Source organism: Hylobates moloch, unplaced genomic scaffold, assembly GCF_009828535.3.
Source record: "Hylobates moloch isolate HMO894 unplaced genomic scaffold, HMol_V3 SCAFFOLD_20, whole genome shotgun sequence".
NCBI lineage: Eukaryota > Metazoa > Chordata > Mammalia > Primates > Hylobatidae > Hylobates > Hylobates moloch.
The window spans coordinates 2,766,438-2,785,420 of record NW_026652295.1 but is presented as its reverse complement, the minus strand read 5'-3'; the positions used below and the strand labels follow the sequence as shown (position 1 = coordinate 2,785,420).

Genomic DNA, 18,983 nt, shown 5'->3' with positions numbered 1-18,983 from the left:
ACGAGGTCAGGAGTTCAAGACCAGCCTGGCCAACATGGTGAAACCCCGTCTCTACTAAAAATACAAAAATTAGCCAGGCGTGGTGGCACGCACCTCTAATCCCAGCTACTGAGGAGGCTGAGGCAGGAGAATTGCTTAAACTCGGGAGGCAGAGGTTGCAGTGAGCTGAGATTGCATGCCACTGCACTCAAGCCTGGGCAACAAAGTGAGACTCTGTCTCAAAAAAGTTAAAATAAAATAATAAATATCCATATGCAAATACAGACCATGAAAAATACTCTTTCTGGGGCATAAAATATTCATTGAAATTTCATAGGCATATATTTTGTTTATAAAACCACAAACACCTGCACTATGACCCAGCAATTCCAATCCCAAGAGAAATGAAAACGTATGTCGGAAAACACTTGTAAAATGTTCATAGCAACTTTATCTATAATAGCTCCAAACTGAAAACATTTCAATAAAGGATCATTTGACACACAAAAAAAGAAATAGCTCCAAACTGGAAACAGCTGCCCATCAGTAAGAGAATGAGTGAACACACTGTGGTATATGAACACAATGGGATACTACTCAGCAATAAAAATGAACTACTGATACACATGAATGAAAACAGCATGAACGAAATGCAAAAACATGATAAGTGAAAGTAGCCTTATACAAAAGCATACATACTATGTAATTCTATTTATATGACCGTTCAGAAGTCAAAACCAATCTGTGCCAGAAAAAGAACACTGGCCGCCTGTGAGCATGGTGAGGCTGAGTGGGCAGGGGCATGAGGGAACTTTCTGGGGTCATGATAATGTTATATCAATGGGGGCTAGGGTTGCAGGCATACGCATCTGCCCATACTCAGCAGATGTACTCCTAACAACGGCAGGTAGATTTTACATCAAAAGACAAACCTGTAAACATACTGAACTCTAGCTAGTGGTATGCATGCTGAAGTATTTAAGAGATGTGTACTGATGTGTACTTGGAAATACATCAAAAAGTCAGATAGAATGATGGACAGATGACGGGAAAGGAGATGGAGAATTACATGATGAAGCAAGCGGTGTTAAGATGATACTCATGGTGGACGTAACCTTCGGACTTTGGTGTTTTTCATAATAAAATGTTAGAGGGCAGGGAGTTAAAAAATGAAAAAAGAAATGCCTTGGGGAGAGGGAATTCTGGAAACCCCTAGGCTGCCCATGGTGTTGTACAGTGGCCGGCTACAGGTGACTCGGGTAACCAGCCTTCTACACCTCATCTAAAGGCTGGGGGCCAGCTCTGTCTAGCAGAGGAAGCTCACACAGCAGCATCTATGGGCCTTCTTTCCTACGACATAAGACATTACCAAACAAGAGGAAGTGTCTCAGGAAACAAGTACATCGGTGAGACATGGGCAGTGGGTGGAGGTGGGGGGCTGTCAAGATGAAGGCCTGAAGGCTGAGGGGTGGGGTGAGGCACACGCTTGAGGTAAGAGACCAGGAGCCATAGCTCCAAGAGCACAGCCCTCCACTATGAGCATCAACTCCAGCTCTGTGACTCACCAACCTGTCACCTTGGGGCACTTACTTATGTCTCAATTTCCTCATCTGCAAAATGAAACAAAAATGACCGCCTCACAGAAGTGGTAAGGATTATGAGGAAAAAAAAAAGTATATGTTTATGTATGTATACGTATAAATATACATATATTTGTATATGTATATATGTAATATATAATACAATGATATAAAAATGTGTATAGATATTTGTGTATGTGTATATATACATATATTTGTATATGTGTATAGGCATATATTGTATATGTAGATATACAGCTATATTTGTCTATGTGTATATACATATATATAATTTGTATATACATATACATATATATGTACATATGTATATATTTGTGAAAACACGTTTGTTGCCTGCTTTATGTCGCTGGCTATGGTTGGCCCGGCCGCCCACATGTGTTTATCCACACGGATGGTGTTTCCTTGGGCTTTGAGAATGCCAACATTCTCAGCTGGGATCACTCTGTCAGCAGGGCCCTACTGACCAATCCTAGTGAGAATGACGTAGGAGGGGGTGGAGACAGAGGGCATAAAAGATAACACTGATTTTAGGCCTCCTTTTTCATTCACTACAGATCACTGGAGCCTGCAGAACCCTGAAGCTTCCCCATTCCATAAGAGTCATCCATCCCACCCTCTTAGGCCACATTCTTCCAACTTCTTGCCTGGTTAGATGTCAGAGAACTGTCATTTTGTCAAGGAAGCCATCCTAAATCTTCTCATTAGACATTTTCATAGGTAAGACAGTACTGTAATTGAGAATTATTTCTCATGAAGTTCACAGAAGGCAGGAAACTTGTCTTGTGCACCATCTCCAGAGCCTAGCAGAACCCAACGTATGCCGGCCCATCATCAATTGAGTAACTATTTTAAAAAGAGAACTATTTAATTGTCAAAAAAATAAAAAATAAAAATATTGTTAAATGAATTACGGCACACTCCTAACAGAATATTATATAGCCATTCAAAATTGTTTTTGATGAATAAATCTGTAAAAATTATATTCACATTTGTGTGTGTGTTTTTTATATATATCTATATATATAAAAATAGATAAAGAGATAAGTACAGAAAAAAAAGAAGACATAAAGGCACCAAAATGTTAACAAGGATTGTATCTTGATGGTAGGGTGATTTTTACTTTCTTCTTTACACTTTTACTATGTTTTCCAAATTTTCCACAATAGACATGAATTAAATGTAAAATTAAAATTATTTTTTGAAAGGAATAATTCCTTGACTCAGTATTTCTTTACTCTGAGGGATCAAATCAGAGACGCTGATAAAGATTATGTGCAAAGCTGTTCCTGGTAGCATTACATAGAACAGCAAAAGTAGGTGAAACACTTAGCATGTACAGAGGAATCAGTTATGCCCATCAACACTGAAATATATCTAGCAGTTTGCAAAAGCGATGTTGTGAAAAGCGATGTTGTGAAAGAATGTTTAATAATATTTAAAAATGCTCACAGACAGTAAAGAAACAGGCAGGAACTACAACACGCCCTGAAAAACGCCCTTTTGAGTAAAAGGTTTCTACTTTATGAGGAGTCCTATTTGGTACCTCTTCTTTAGTCTCGGCCACGTCTCCTCAAATTTGTCAAGACCAACTAGGACCTGCAGGTGCTCCTGTGTGCGGTGGAATTTGGGAAGGCCTCTAGTTGGGTCCACTGGATTTTGGGAGCTTAGCTCCTGACCCAAGTCGGTTCTCCTTATAGTCTTGCGGTTTGCTAGTTTAGTCTGATGTTAATCTTATGCATCTTCTGCACGGTTTTCAGTGATTTCTTTTGTTTTTCCTATCCACCCCTCTTTTATCCACATGAAAGATTCAACTTTATGAGCACCGAATATCTTAGGAAGGCCTTGTGAGTAGTTGAATGAAGGATATCCAAAAACAGTGAATTCAGGCAGCTTATTAGCCATATTGCATAACCATATTATTACAAAGCCATGTCACAGAGTAACAAAGACATGCTGGCCTGTTACAGCAATTAATTTTAACTAATAATTATGTCCATTTGAAGGAATTTGTAAATGTTTTGCATAAATATTCAGGGACTCAGGACAGTGAATTTTCTTCTATTGAAATTAATGTGAAATCTCAAGGAATTTCACGATTACCTTCTAAGGCAGGGTAAGTATACATATCAAAATATTCTAATTAACTTTTTCTCCATTTTTCTATGATGACCACACATAACAAGAGAATGGCAGAAAATGCTGGTTGCCCACCTGCCATTGCCCCCTTTCTTCCCACTAACAGAATTCTGATTTTGCTCAGCTATCCAAGTGACCAGAGGATTTCTCCAACTTCCTTGATTACAGCAGCCTGATGCTTTGCCTGGATAAACAAAAGCTCTGAGCAAGGAAGAGACTTAAGGACCAGCAACGAAGGACCAGCAAGAGACAAGAATTGAAACAGAGTTTAAACAAGCATCATAACCCCTGAAGCAAATTTTATCATGATTTCAATTTGCAAATAAAGAAACTAAGATTTGGAGCTAAATGATTCACCTAAAGTGGTAGGATCCTAGAATGAAATATTTGTCCCTTCATTCAAACTTTCACTATTGGCTCACTAACACATGCTACTTCTCTAAATAGCAAATAATCTGTCTTCAGAAAAATCCAGATGCAAAGACCCACTCTTAACAGCCTTACTCATCTATATTAAATGAACATGCGACAGTCAGAAACACGGAGAAAGTACAGAATAAACTTTTTAAATACAGGGAGGTGGAGTGCAGGGGCTCATGCCTATAATCCCAGCACTTTGGGAGGCCAAGGTGGGCAGATTGCCAAGAGTTTGAGACCAGACTGGCCAACGTGGTGAAGCCCTGTCTCTACTAAAAATACAAAAATTAGCCAGGCATGGTAGTGCACACCTGCAATCCTAGCTTCTTGGGAGGCTGAGGCAGGAGAACTGCTTGAACCCGGGAGGCGAAGGTTACAGTGAGCCGCGATCGCGCCACTGCACTCCAGCCTGGGCGACAGAGCAAGACTCTGTCTCAAAAATAAAAATACATGGCTCATGTGTTTTTGAAATACATGGTTCAAAATCAATGTTGTACAGATTAATACAGTCAACCTTTTTTTGCCAGAATGTAATATCCAACTAAAGCATGGGAAGTTAAATATTTTCTTCAAATTCCCAGATCATATGGGTGTTAAGACGTTATAGATTAATAAGCACCAAAAAGTAAGCTGCCCAGTTTGAAAGAGGCTGTTTAAGAACTTTTCTTAATACTCATTAATATTCACAATCCAGAAAGTACAACATATCTCTGGGGCTCAGTATAGTGCACACAGAGGAAAATCAGTATTAAAGTTATCATTTTTGCTATTTTATCAGTAATAATGATACACTCCAAATTTCATTTTAAACAAGCCTAGTCTTCACTTTTTGTGAATAGAAGAGCTGCAGTATTCCACATTTTTTTTTTTTTTTTTTTTGAGACAGAGTCTCCCGCTGTCACCCAGGATAGAGTGTAAGTGGCACCATCTCGGCTCAATGCAACTACTGCCTCCTGGGTTCAAGCCATTCTCCTGCCTCAGCCTCCCGCGTAGCTGGGATTACAGGGACCTGCCACCACACCCGGCTAATTTTTGTATTTTTAGTAGAGACGGGGTTTTGCCATGTTGGCCAGGCTGGTCTCGAACTCCTGACCTCAGGTGATCCTCCCACCTTGGCCTCCCGAAGTGCTCGGATTACAGGAGTGAGCCACCGTGCCCGACCCAGTATTCCACATTTCTAACATGACAATTTCCTCTTGACTCAGTCCATCTTCCTAGCAGTCACAGAATGCAGATGAGTACTAAGTCACCGCACATTTCAAAGTTCACCTCCTGCCTTGGCTTCTTCAAGAGTAAGTCAGGAAGAATTAATCATTGGAACAGGCTCCTGCTTTGCCCAAGATAAAAAAAGAGCTCTGACTAAGGGAGAGCCAAATGGTCAGCAAGAGAGAAAGAAGTGAACAACCCCAGACCTTCCCCTGCCCCTGCAACCCCCGCATCCCTGTGAGGCTTTGTCAAATGCTTTGGGAAGGAGCATGCAGCCTATCCTCTTCCCAACCCTCAAGAGGGTCCGCAGCACTTCACAAAAGCACCTGCCAGTGACAACCAAAGAAGCCTGCTAGGGTTACCACATTCGTCCCCTCAGTCGTCCAAGATCACGCAGAAATGCTTTTGTTTTTGGAACCTGCTGCGGCCTCAAGCGCAACAGTAAAAGGCCCTTTCAAAGGGTTGGTAAGGGAAGAGCCCAAACTGTTTTTTAATGATAGGGCAGTAAGAGCCCACCTTCTCCACCAAAACAACATTAATGGCGTGTGGGACTGCCTATTCTACCCTCACGCCGTAACCGCGGCTCGAAGGCAGGTCTCCGCCCGCTACCAGTCCAGCGCCCCGACCTCTGGTGCAGAAGCGGCCAGCGGACTCCGGATAAGCAGAGACAGAGCGGAGCACCCCTGACTTCCGGGAGCGCCCGCGGCCCCGCCCACCGCCCGACTTCCGGTACGGGCGGGGCCCGCGCCGCGCGCACCCGGGGCAGAGTCCCTCTCCTTCCGGGAAGCCCGCGGCCGCCCCGGCGTCCAGGCAAGCACCCGAGAGTTACTTTCGTTTCCACGGCAAACGTCGGGAGGCCCGGGTGAGGGAAGAAGCGGCGGCGGAGGGTTGGGGATTACTCTGACGCCGCGGCAGCCTTGCCGGGGCGTGCTGGGGGAGGGCGCGTGAACCCCGACCAGGGGGTCACCAGGACTGAGCGCGGCGGCCTCCGGAGTGTTCCCCGCACGGTCCCATCCCGCTCACCGCGCCCGTCTCCGTGGCCGCGCCGTCCAGCCAAGTCCCGCCGCGCTCCCTCGGTCCCGCCCGGATGGCCGCGCTCTGGCGCCCCAGCTGTGGGTCCTCTGGACTCGCCGCGCTCCGGCAGCTGACCCGCCGTCCGCCGTCCGCCGTCCGCGTCGAGTGCGCCCGGCTGGAGGGCGTGGACTGCTCGCGCTGCCTCCTCCCCCTGTCCCGGCCTTTGCCTGGGAGGAGGACTGCGAGAGCGCCGCCCCGCCGCTCGTGGGACCTCGCGCCCAGGGTCTGAGTCCCGGAGCTCTCTTGCGGGCTAGAGGATCGCGGACTTTGTTTTCAAGCGAGTGGGGCGGCCTACGTAAAAGAGGAAACCGAAACCCCCGCGCGCACGAGAGGGAGAAGGGCCTGGAGGGAAGCACTGGGTGGATTACAGCGGGGCCCCTATCCCGAGGATTCGGAGCTCTGCGGGTTAGCATTGGCAAGTTAGCATTCCTCTCCCTTCATCTGTGAAATGGGGCTGTCGAGGAGGAAATGTGGTTATTTTGCAGCCCTTTAAAATGGTAATTGTGAAGTCTCGAGCAAAATTGGAACTGCATGCTATTCATGTTATATTAAAAATCAAGTAATAAAATTATATGCACATCAGGCCGGGCGCGGTTGTTCACTCCTGTAATCCCAGCACTTTGGGAAGCCTAGACGGGCGGATCACTTGAGGTCAGGAGTTCGAGACCAGCCTAGCCAACATGGTGAAACCCTGTCTCTAGTAAAAAATACAAAAATCAATTGGGCGTTGTGGCAGGCACCAGCAATCCCAGCTACTCGGGAGGCTGAGGCAGGAGAATTGCTTGAACCTGGGAGGCGGAGATCGTAGTGAGTCAAGATCGCACTACTGCACTCCAGCCTGGGTGACAAGAGCAAGACTCCGTCTCAAAAGGAAAAAAAAAAAAGCACAACAGGATTACATACTGTAAAAAGATATGTATGTCAGGAGAACGAGCCACATTCACAACACAAGCCACAGACTGGGAGAAAATATTTGCAAAAGACGTATCTGATAAAGGACTGTGACCCACAATATACCAAAAAAACCCTCTTAAAATGCAACAATATGGAAATGTGCAACCTGATTAAAAGTGGGCAAAAGCTCTGAACAGACACCTCACCATATGTATATGCATATGAAAAGATGCTCAATATCATAGGTCATTAGAGAATTGCAATTTAAAAAAACTGAAATACTATTACGCATTTATTAGAATGGCTAAAATAAAGAACACTCACAACACCAAATGCTGATGAGGATCTGGAGTACAAGGAACTCTCATACATTCCTAGTGGGAATGCCTAATGTTAGAGTCACTTTGGAAGACATTTTGGCAATTTCTTAACCAAGCTCTTCTTACAATAAGATGAAGCAACTCCACACCTTAAGTATTTACCCAAACGAGTTGACAGCTTGTGCCCATACAAACACCTGTACAAGAATGTCTATAGCAGTTTTATTCATAATTGCCAAAACTTAAGGGCATCCAAGATGTCATTTAATGGGTGGACAGATAAGCTGTGGTACATCTATACAATGGAATATTAAGTGCTAAAAAAAAAATGAGCTCTGAAGCCACAGAAAAAAAAAAAAAATCCTGGAGCAATCTTAAATGTATAAATCTAAGTGAAAGAAGCCAATCTGAGAAGACTACATAATGCATGATTCCAACTATGTGACATTCTGGAAAAGGAAAAACTATGGAGATAGTAAAACAGATCAGCGGTTGCCAGGGATTTGCAGGGAAGGAGGGATGGATAGGTGGAGCACAAGGGATATTTAGGGCAGTGGAGTCTGATATTACAGTGTTGGGTACATTTCATTATACATTTGTCAAATTATCTTGAATATACACAAAGAGCAAAACCTAACGAACTCTGGACTTTGGCTGATAATGTATAAGTTTTATCCATATTGGTTCATTTTTGTAACCATGAATCTATGTTGGTTCATTGGGTGTAACAAATATTCCACACTAATGCAGGATGTTGATGGTAGGGAGGCTGTACGGTCCAGGATGTTGGTAGAAGGGGATATTTTCTTCTTAGTTTTGCTGTAAACTAAGACAGCTCTAAAAGTCTATTCATTATTTTTTAAAAGATGTACACATATCAAAAAAGACAAAAGGCAGAGCTATTCACTCAGCAAAACTTTCTATCTACTGTATGCCAAGCAGGTACTAGATACAAGAGTATCTGGTGATAGATACAAGAGATACAAAAAGGAATTCATTCCTTCAATAAATATTTACTGAGCACCTGTTCTAGGCACTGAAGACTCGGTTGTGAATTAAACATAAAATGTTTATGTTCTGGCCGTGTGTAGTGGCTCACACCTGTAATCCTAGCACTTTGGGAGGCCAAGTCGGGCAGACAGCCTGAGCTCAGGGGTTCCGGACCAGCCTGGCAAATGTGATGAAACCTCGTCTCTACTAAAAATACAAAAATTAGCTGGGCGTGGTGGCGCACGCCTGTAGACCCAGCTACTCAGGAGGCTGAGGCAGGAGAATTGCTTGAACCCAGAAGATGGAGGTTGCAGTGAGCGAAGATTGCTCCAGCCTGGGCGACAGAGCAAGACTGTCTCAAAAAACGATAAAAAATAAAAAACTCTGTGTTCCATTCGTGGAGCTTGCATTCTAATGGGGAAGACAAAAAGTTATTGCCCATCACTGTCCTCTGGACATCATGTGACCTTGGGAGATTGGAAATGGGTTGTTTTTGCTTCATTTTGTTTTCAGTGTTCTAACTCAGAAACATTTATTTGGGAGCTTTACTTATTACTCCCAGCAAAAGCCATGAGTGTAGACTGTGCATGAGATGAAGGAACTGGTCCTTGAAGAACACCAGAATGGAAAAGGCAAGAAACAGCCCAAGGTGAGGAAGGAAAACCAGCGAGAACAAAGAGCTGACAACTATCTCTGAAGCTGGTGGAGGCTTCAGAGAGAGTATCACACTTCTGAAAGTGTGAATGTGAGGGTGTGGGTCTCTTGGTCACAGGTCTGAAACCAAATGAACCCCCACCTCCAGACTGCAGTTCCCAGTGCACTTGGAAATGAGACCCTCACTCCTCCAGGTGAGCCTGGGAGACCTCCCTGACTCCTTTCCATCTCCCCCTCCTCCCACACACCCATCCCCAAGGCCTGCCCTCTACGCCCACATTTCTTCCCACTTCGGGTCCTGTGCCTGGCCTAATGCCCAGGCCCCCTCCCGAGCCTCTGGTCTCCCTAGAGCCACTCCCCACTGTCGGGACACCTCATCTGTGCTCCCCAAAACGCCACGCAAAGCACTGGAGAGCCTTGGACAATGAACACAACCCACTTCCCCCAGCCACCACCACGCAACAGCCACACAGCACCTCACAAAGCGGTGTCTTTTTTTTTTTGAGATGAAGTCTGGCTCTGTCGCCCAGGCTGGAGTGCTGGAGTGCAGTGCAGTGGCGCGATCTCAGCTCACTGCAAGCTCCGTCTCCCGGGTTCACGCCATTCTCCTGCCTCAGCCTCCCGAGTAGCTGGGACTACAGGCGCCCGCCACTACGCCCGGCTAATTTTTTGTATATATATATATATATTTTTTTAGTAGAGGGGTTTCACTGTGTTAGCCAGGATGGTCTCGATCTCCTGACCTCGTGATCCGCCCGCCTCGGCCTCCCAGAGTGCTGGGATTACAGGCGTGAGCCACCGCGCCAGGCCAGAAAGCGGTGTCTTAATCCTCTTGTCCTTCCTCCTAAATCTCCCGGGGGCCTTAGGATCCGCTCAAAGCCACCTTGTTAAAACGGTTTCTTATCCACTTGCCCGCTCCCTTGATCTCGCCTCGCTCACGTCACAGCCTCCACCTCTGGCCATTCTGAACCCCTCCCAAAGTCACCTCTTCGCAAACTCCTGGTCCCCCTTAGAAGGCCCCATGTCCATCACGGGATTAATTCCACTCACCCTCAAACACTGCGGCCCGGAGGCTCTGATTCCCACCCTAGAGAACCCCGCTGGCGCGAGCCTCCCCAGCACGACCCCTCCTCCCGAAGGTGACTCGTCATCTTGCCTGCGGTCCCCACTGACCGCAGGCCCTGCAGGCGAGAGCTGAGCCTGGCTCCGCGGATTCTCAGTCCCCGGAGGAGTGCTTCGGGGAAGGAAGGGCCCCATCCGTTTCGCTGAATTATTGAAAGAATTAGGATGGATAAGAGTGCTCGGATTTGGAACTGAAGACTGGTGACTTTGAAAGATAGAGAAGAACCAGAACAGACGTCATCCCAGAGCAGAGGAGCAGCGAGAAAACAGGGCCGGCAGGTGGGGAGGGGCTGCAGGGGAGGGCTTCGGCCAGGGAAGGGCAGCGAGGAGGCGTCGGCGAGGGCGGCGTCCGCGCTGGCTGGGAGCTGCAGAGGCGGAAACCGGCTGCGCGCTGCAGGGGACCCCCCAGAGACCGTTGCTGACCCCGCCGAGACACCACCGCCTCCCCGGGGCTCTTGGCTGAGCGACCTCTCCTGTCCTCGGGTCCCATCTTTCGGTGGCAGGCGGTGGACCTGAAGCTCGCCACTCGCGTCCCCTACCCCGGCCGTGCGCGGGGACGCCCTCACCTGCCACCTCGTCTCCGTGTCGCGCTCCGAGCCTGGACGCCGATGCCCGAGGCGCAGGACCCGGCCGTGCTGCTGCCCTCGCCGCGGACTCCCACTCGGGCCTCGGCGGGCACCGCCTTTTATAAAGCTTTTGATAGACCTGTTCCCATACGTCACGAGCGGTCTAACTGGGGCTCCGCCTGCCGGGACTAGCCGGGGAGGCGCGCGCCTTCGCGCGGTGGCGGAGGGCAGGGCTAGGAGCAGAGACAGGTCAATCAACTCCCAGTCCGCCCCGCCCAGGGCGGTGTCCGCGAATGCTCCCGCCAGCCTGAGGCCAGCCAGGTTCCCAAGGCGCGCGCCCGGCCTCGCCCACCCCCAGCGCCAGGGCCTCTTCAGGACCGGGTTCTGACCCTGACATCCCAGAGAAGTAGGTTGGGAGCCTGCGGCGTCCAGGGCCTCCGCGCCAAGAAACAAGGCGTGTGCGGGAAAGGAGACAGAGCCTGGAACTCTGGGCTTTTCTACTTAAGGAAGCGAAGGTCGGGTGACAGCCGAGCTCCATGTTCCAGTGGGAAGGCCCCATGGGTCTGTGTCCCACGCCTCTTGTCATGAATATGGGGGATTCACTTAGAACCAAAGCATTTGTTCCGGGTCCCACCACTAACTAGTACTAGTCCTGGGCCCAGAACCAGGCGTCCTCACTCCTAGTACCCGAGCCCTTCTCTAGCCACAGGTGCTTGGGCTGCGGTGTGGTGTAAGCAGCCCCATTTTCCCGCAAAGTGATGGGAAGAGACACTGAGTCACACGGGCTCAGGACGCTCCTTGTGTCCTCTATCAGGGGGTCCAGAGGCAGGGACTCGGGGGAGTTGATGCAGAAGTTCGTGATGTCATCAGATATCCCCCCACCCCCTTCTATCTCAGGCTGGACGCAATTGGAAGCATTTCATGTTGGCACGGTGACATCCAGAGGAAGGGAACAGACAAATGGCTCTCTCTGGAGCACGGAGCGTCTCCCAGAAGCCGTGCCCTCCTGTTTCAAATTGACCAGAATTAGAGCTTTCTCCCGAGGGCCTGAATTAGGGAGAGGCAAGTTAGGCGCCTAAGGCACAAAATTTCAGGAGGGCCACACACATAGGTGCCAACCCTGCGTTTGCGCAGCCCTGAGAATCAGAGCCTCCTTCAATTTGACACCCTAGGTGCCTAGCTTGTTCTTACTAAGGTTGGATACGGTGGCTCACGCCTGTAATCCCAGCATTTTGGGAGGCCAAGGCAGGCAGATCACGAGGTCAGGAGTTCCAGACTAGCCTGGCCAACATGGTGAAACCTCGTCTCTACTAAAAATACAAAAATTAGCCCAGCGTGGTGGTGCACGCCTGTAGACCCAGCTACTCAGGAGGCTGAGGCAGGAGAATCGCTTGAACCCAGAGGCGGAAGTTGCCGTGAGCCGAGATTGCATCACTGCACTCCAGCCTGGGCGATAGAGCGAGACTCCGTCTCAAAAAAATAAAAAAATAAAAAAAAATAAATAAATTAAAAAAAATAAATAAATAAATAAAATAAAAAAATAAAAATAAATAAATGACATACAAATAAAATAACACCTTTAGTAAAATACAATTCACATACCATAATATTCATCCTTTTAAAGCATGCAATTCAGTGGTTCTTAGTATATTGATGAAGCTGTCCAACTATCACCACTATTAACTCCAGAAGATTTTCATCACCCTAGCAATTATTCTCCATTTCCTCCTTCCCACAATCCCTGGCAACCACAGATTTATTTTCTGTCTCTGTGGATTTTCCTATTTCGGGGATTTCATGCAAAATGAACCATACAATTTATGGTCTTTTGTGGCTGCTGCTTTTACTTAGCATAACGTTTTAAATGTTCATTCATGATGGTTCAAGGTAGCATTTATCAGACTTTATTTCTCTTTATGGCTGAATAATATTCATAATAATATGTATACCTATATCCATTTTGTTTAGCGTTTCATCAATTAACAGACATTTGGGTTTTTTCTATCTTTTGTCTATTATGAATAATGCTGCTATCAACATTCATGTATAAATATATGTATAGATGTATGTTTTCTTGAGCTTATCATGGATATATACCAATGGGTAGAATTGGTGAGTCATATGGTATAACTCTATATTTAACTTTTTGAAGAACTGCCAAACTTGTTTTTGCAAAGCTACTGTGCAATTTTACATTCCTGCCAGCAATATACAGGCACACCTCAGAGATATTGTGGGGTAGGTTCCAAACCACCACAATAAAGCGAATACCACAATAACGCAAATCACACAACGTTTTAGCAGCCCTATGCATCTAATAGTTATATACTATACTGCAGTGTATTAAGTGTGCGTTATGTCTCAAAAATGTAGATACCTTAATCATAACACGTTATCACTAATAAAAAATGATAGTCATCTGAGCCTTCAGTGAGTCATAATCTTTTTGCTGGTGGAGTGGCCCACCTCAATGTTAATGAACCTGACTGATCAAGGTGGTGGTTGCTGAAGGCTGGAGTGGCTGTGGCAATTTCTTTTCTTTTTTTTTTTTTTTTGAGACGGAGTCTCGCTCTGTCGCCCAGGCCAGAGTGCAGTGGCGCGATCTCGGCTCACTGCAAGCTCCGCCTCCCGGGTTCTCGCCATTCTCCTGCCTCAGCCTCCCGAGTAGCTGGGACTACAGGCGCCCACCACCGCACCCAGCTAATTTGTATTTTTAGTAGAGATGGGGTTTCACCATGTTAGCCAGGATGGTCTCGATCTCCTGACCTCATGATCCGCCTGCGTTGGCCTCCCAAAGTGCTGGGATTACAGGCGTGAGCCACCGTGCCCAGCCGGCAATTTCTTAAAATCAGTTTGCTTCATCAATTGATTCTTCCTTTTATGAAAGATTTCTCTGTAGCATGTAATGCCATTTGATAGCATTTTGTTCACAGTAGAACTTATTTCAAATTGGTGTCAATCTTCTCAAACCCTGCCACTGCTTTATCAACTTAGTTTGTTATATCCTAAATCTTTTGGTTTTTGTTTGTTTGTTTGTTTTGAGACAGTCTCGCTCTGTCAGCCAGCCTGGAGTGCAGTGGTGCAATCTCGGCTCACTGCAACCTCCGTCTCCCAGGCTCAAGCAATTCTCCTGCCTCAGCTTCCCGAGTAGCTGGGATTACAGTCGTGTGCTACTACACCCAGCTAATTTTTGTATTTTTAGTAGAGACGAGGTTTCACCATGTTGGCCAGGCTGGTCTCGAACTCCTGACCTCAGGTTATCCACCAGCCTCGGTCTCCCAAAGTGCTGGGATTACAGGTGTGAGCCACCACGCCCGGCCCGTTGGCATTTCAACAGTGTTCACAGCATCTTCCCCAGTGGCAGATTCCATCTCAAGAAACCACTTCCTTTGCTCATCCATAAAAAGTGACTCCTTATCTGTGAAAAGTTTTATCATGAGGTTGCAGCAATTCTGTCACATCTTCAGGTTCCATTTCTAATTCTAGTTCTGTTGCTATTTCCACCACATCTGCAGCTACTTCCTTCCCTAAAGTCTTCCATGAGCATTCGAATTAATTTCTTCCAAACTCCTGTTAATGTTGATATTTTGACCTCCTTCCATAAATCACAAATGTTCTTAATGGCATCAAGAGTGGTGAGAACCTTTCTAGAAATTTATCAGTTTACTTTGCCCAGATCCACCAGAGGAATCACTATATCTGGCAGCTAATAGCCTTTTTAAAATTATTTTGTATTTATTGTTAGTAGTAGTAGTAGTAGTAGTAGTAGTAGTAGTAGTAGTAGTAGTAGTAGTAGTATTTTGAGATGGAGTCACTCTTGTCATCCAGGCAGGAGTGCAGTGGTGCGATCTTGGCTCACTGCAACGTCCTCCTCCCGGGTTCAAGCGATTCTTGTTACTCAGCCTCCCAAGTAGCTGGGATTACAGGCGCCCGCAATCACGCCCAGCTGATATTTGTATTGTTAGTAGAGACGGGGTTTCCCCATGTTGGCCAGGCTGGTCTCGAACTCCCTACCTCAGGTAATCCACCCGCCTCGGCCTCCCAAAGTGCTGGAATTACAGGCGTGAGCCACCACGCCCGCCAGAAGTGTATTTTTTCAATAATAAGACTTGAAAGTTGAATTTACTGCTTGACCCATGGGCTGTAGAATGGACGTTGTGTTAGCAGGCATGAAAACAGCATTCATCTCGTACATCTCCATCAGACTCTTGGGTAATCAGGTGCATTGTCAATGAGCAGTAATATTTTGAAAGGAATCTTTTTTTCTGAACAGTGAGTCTCAACAGTGAGCTTAAAATACTCAGTAACCTATGCTGTAAAGAGACATGCTGTCACCTAGGCTTGGTGGTTCCACTGAGAGAGCACAGGCAGAGTAGGTTTAGCATAATTCTTAAAGCCCTAAGATTTTCAGCATGGTAAATGAGCATTGGTCTCGACTTAAAAGTCACCAACTGCATTAGCCCCTAACAACAGAGTCAGCCTGTCCTTTGAAGCTTTGAAGCCAGGCATTGACTTTTCCTCTCTAGCTATGGAAGTCCTAGGTGGCATCTTCTTCCAATAGAAGGCTGTTTTATCTACATTGAAAATCTGTTTAGTGTAGCCACCTTCATCAATGATCTTAGCTAGATCTTCTGGATAGCTTGGTGCAGCTTCTCCATCAGCACTTCCTGCTTCACCTTGCACTTTATGTTACAGAGATGGCTTCTTCCCTTAAATCTCAGGAACCAACCTCTGCTAGCTTCCAACTTTTCTTCTGCAATTTCCTCACTTTTCTCATCCTGCATAGGATTGAAGAGAGTTGGGGCCTTGCTCTGGATTCGGCTTTGGCTGAAGGGAGTTCTGTGGCTGGTTTGATCTACGCAGACCACTAAACTTTTCCCCATGTCAGCAATAAGGCTGTTTTACTTATCATTCATGTGTTCACTAAAGTAGCACTTTTAATTTCCTTCAAGAACTTTTTCTTTGCATTCACAACTTGGCAGCTTGTTTGGTGCAAGAGGCCTTGCTTATGGCTTATCTTGGCTTTTGGCATGTCTTCCTAACTTTAATCGTCTGTCACTTTTGATTTAAAGTGACAGGCATGCAACTCTTCCTTTTATTTGAAGATTTAAAGGTCATTATAGGGTTGGTTCTTCACTAACCTAATTTAAATATTGTTGTGTTGTCTCAAAGAATTTGGGAGAGGGAGAGAGATGGAGAAATGACTGCTTGCTGGCGCGGTCAGAACACAGAACATTTATCCATTAAGTCTGTCAACTTATATGGGTGTAGTTTGTGGCACCCCAAAACAGTTATAATAGTAACATCACGGATCACTATAACAGATGTAATAATAATGAAAAGGTTTGAAATATTGTGAGAATTACCAAAATGTAACACAGAGACAAGAAATGAGCACATGCTGTTGGAAAAATGGTCCCAAAATCCTGCTTGACACAGTTGCCACAGACCTTCAATATGTAAAAAACACAGTAATCTTTGAATTGCAGTAAAGCAAAATGCAACGAAATGAGGGATGTCTGTATAAGACAAAGAGAAAATCATAAAAGCAGCAAGACATGTACACGGGATCCTCAATAAACTCGTATATCTATGGCCAAGGGTGCCAAGCGGCATTCAACGCAGGGAAGAATAGTCTCTTCAATAGATGATATGGAAGGACTGTATTTCCACATGCAAGAGTAAAGTCAGACCCTGCTTCACACCGTATTAAAAAAACCCTCACAAGCAATGAACTAAATATAAAAACTACGATCATAAAATTCTTAGGAGAAAACATAGAAGTAAATCTTCATAATTTTGGGTTTGGTAATAGGTTCTTAGATATGACACCAAAATCTCTGGCCAAACAACAACGAAAAAACAAAAAGAAACAAAATTCACTGGGAGTATACTTCATTGAAGTCTGAAATTTTGAGAACTCATGGACACAGGAAGGGGAACATCACACTCCGGGGACTGTTGTGGGGTGGGGGGAGGGGGCGGGACAGCATTAGGAGATATACCTAATGCTAAATGACAAGTTAATGGGTGCAGCAAAACACGGCACATGGATACATATGTAACAAACCTGCACATTGTGCACATGTACCCTAAAACCTAAAGTATAACAAAAAAAAATCTGAAATTTTGTGTATCAAAGGATATTATCAAGAAAGACAACCTACAGAGTGAAGGAAAAATTTTGCACATCATATAAGCTGATAAATTCAGAACATAAAGAACTTCTACAACTCAACAACGAATAGGCAAACAATCCAATTAAAGTATAAGCAAAGGACTCGAACAGACATTTCTCCGAAGAAGTTATACAAATGGCCAGTAAATGCACGAAAAGATGATTCAAGTCATTAGTCATTAGGGAAATGCAAATCAAACCCCCATGGAGATACCACATCACACCTGCTAGGATGGCAATAATTCAGGAAAAAAGAAGCAACATAACAAATGCTGGTGAAAACATGGAGAAATTGGAACCCTCATACATTGTTGGTGGAAACGTAAAATTGCACAGACACCGTGAAATACATTTTGGCTATTCCTCAAAAAGCTAAACATAGGATGACGATAGAATTGTTATAATAACAATTCCATTCCTCGGTAGACACCCACAGTATTAAACGCAGGGAGTCACACAGATACATATATGCCAAGAATCATTGGTGCATTATTCACAAATCTCAAACGACCTGTGCATTTTTAATACTCAGCCAAAAAGAAATGAAATTCTGACTCATATTACAACATTGATGAAACTTGCCAACAAGGTTTTCAAGGGAAATAAGCTGAGTGTAAAGGCCCATTTTGTAGGATTCCACTTATACGAAGTACATGGGACAGACAAATCATAGAGACAGAAAGTAGATTAGAGGCTACCGGTAATGAAAAGAGGGGGGAATGGGAAGTTATTTTACAATGAGTACCGTGTTTTTATTTGTTCTGTTGAAAAGGGTTTTGGAAATAAATAGCAGGAAAGGTTGCACAACATTGTCAATGTAATTAATGCTTCTGAACTGTACGCTTAAGAATGGATAAAACAGCATATCTTACGTTGTACATATTTGACTACACAAAAACAAAGTTAAAAAGTACAAAAAACTCTGTTATTAAGAGTCAGTTTCCCAAAGGGATGGAGATGCTGGTAGCAGAAGGGAAAGAAATCTCATTAAATAAAAAAAAGCAATGACCTCTTCAGGAGGTGGCTCAGCTAGTTTAGCCTTACCTTAGCACCATGATGGTCCATTTTATTCAGAAATAGAAACATGGGGCGTTGGGGAGAAGAGGAAATATGTACCTGCCTCACCTGCCTCCCTGCCCAGAATGCCGACTCCGACTCTTGCATTCCACTAAGGCTGGGGATTAAATGAAAAGTGAGAATCTAGAAACCCCCAGAGATGATGTTTGTCGTTGGAGCTGATTTTATCTCGTTTTAGTACCATGACCTCCTCCTCAAACTCAGGATGCAATTATGGTCACATCTCATTTGTTTGCAGTAATTGCTCAGCCCCAACACCAGATTATCAGGAAGTTCTGTTATTTTCCTTTTGAGGATGGGCTCCTACTGAACTGTCCTAGAATCTACCGCCATTCAACTTACACCATTCAAAAGACCCGGGGAACGGCCAGGCGCGGTGGCTCACGCCTGTAATCCCAGCACTTTGGGAGGCCAAGGCGGGAAGATCACGAGGTCAGGAGATCAAGACCATCCTGGCTAACACGGTGAAACTCCGTCTCTACTAAAAATACAAAAAAAAAAAAAAAAAAAAAAAAATTAGCCGGGCGTGGTGGCGGGCGCCTGTAGTCCCAGTTACTCGGAGAGGCTGAGGCAGCAGAATGGCGTGAACCCGGGAGGCGGAGCTTGCAGTGAGCCGAGATCGCGCCACTACACTCCAGCCTGGGCCAGAGCGAGACTCTGTCTCAAAAACAAAAACAAAAACAACAACAACAACAAAAGACCCAGGGAACTAGGCCAGTCCGGCTTCCAACCCCAAGCAGGGAGCAACTTGCTCAGTCCACGTTGTGAT

General features: G+C 45.5%; 1 protein-coding gene across 5 annotated transcripts in view; it reads right to left on the bottom strand.

Moving 5' to 3' along the window:
* The window catches only part of RIPK1 (receptor interacting serine/threonine kinase 1), a 47,256-nt gene extending 36,204 nt beyond the window's left edge, over positions 1-11,052 (bottom strand). For 2 of the 5 annotated variants that reach the window (XM_032140421.2, XM_058432283.1), the window contains exon 1: positions 10,960-11,052. The gene's annotated coding sequence lies outside the window, so the exon portion shown is untranslated. Of the gene's footprint in view, positions 1-5,855; positions 5,998-6,362; positions 6,623-10,959 lie in introns of those variants that run through there. The other 3 variants (XM_032140422.2, XM_058432282.1, XM_058432281.1) reach the window with 2 other exon arrangements.
* Positions 11,053-18,983: the final 7,931 nt, after the last annotated feature.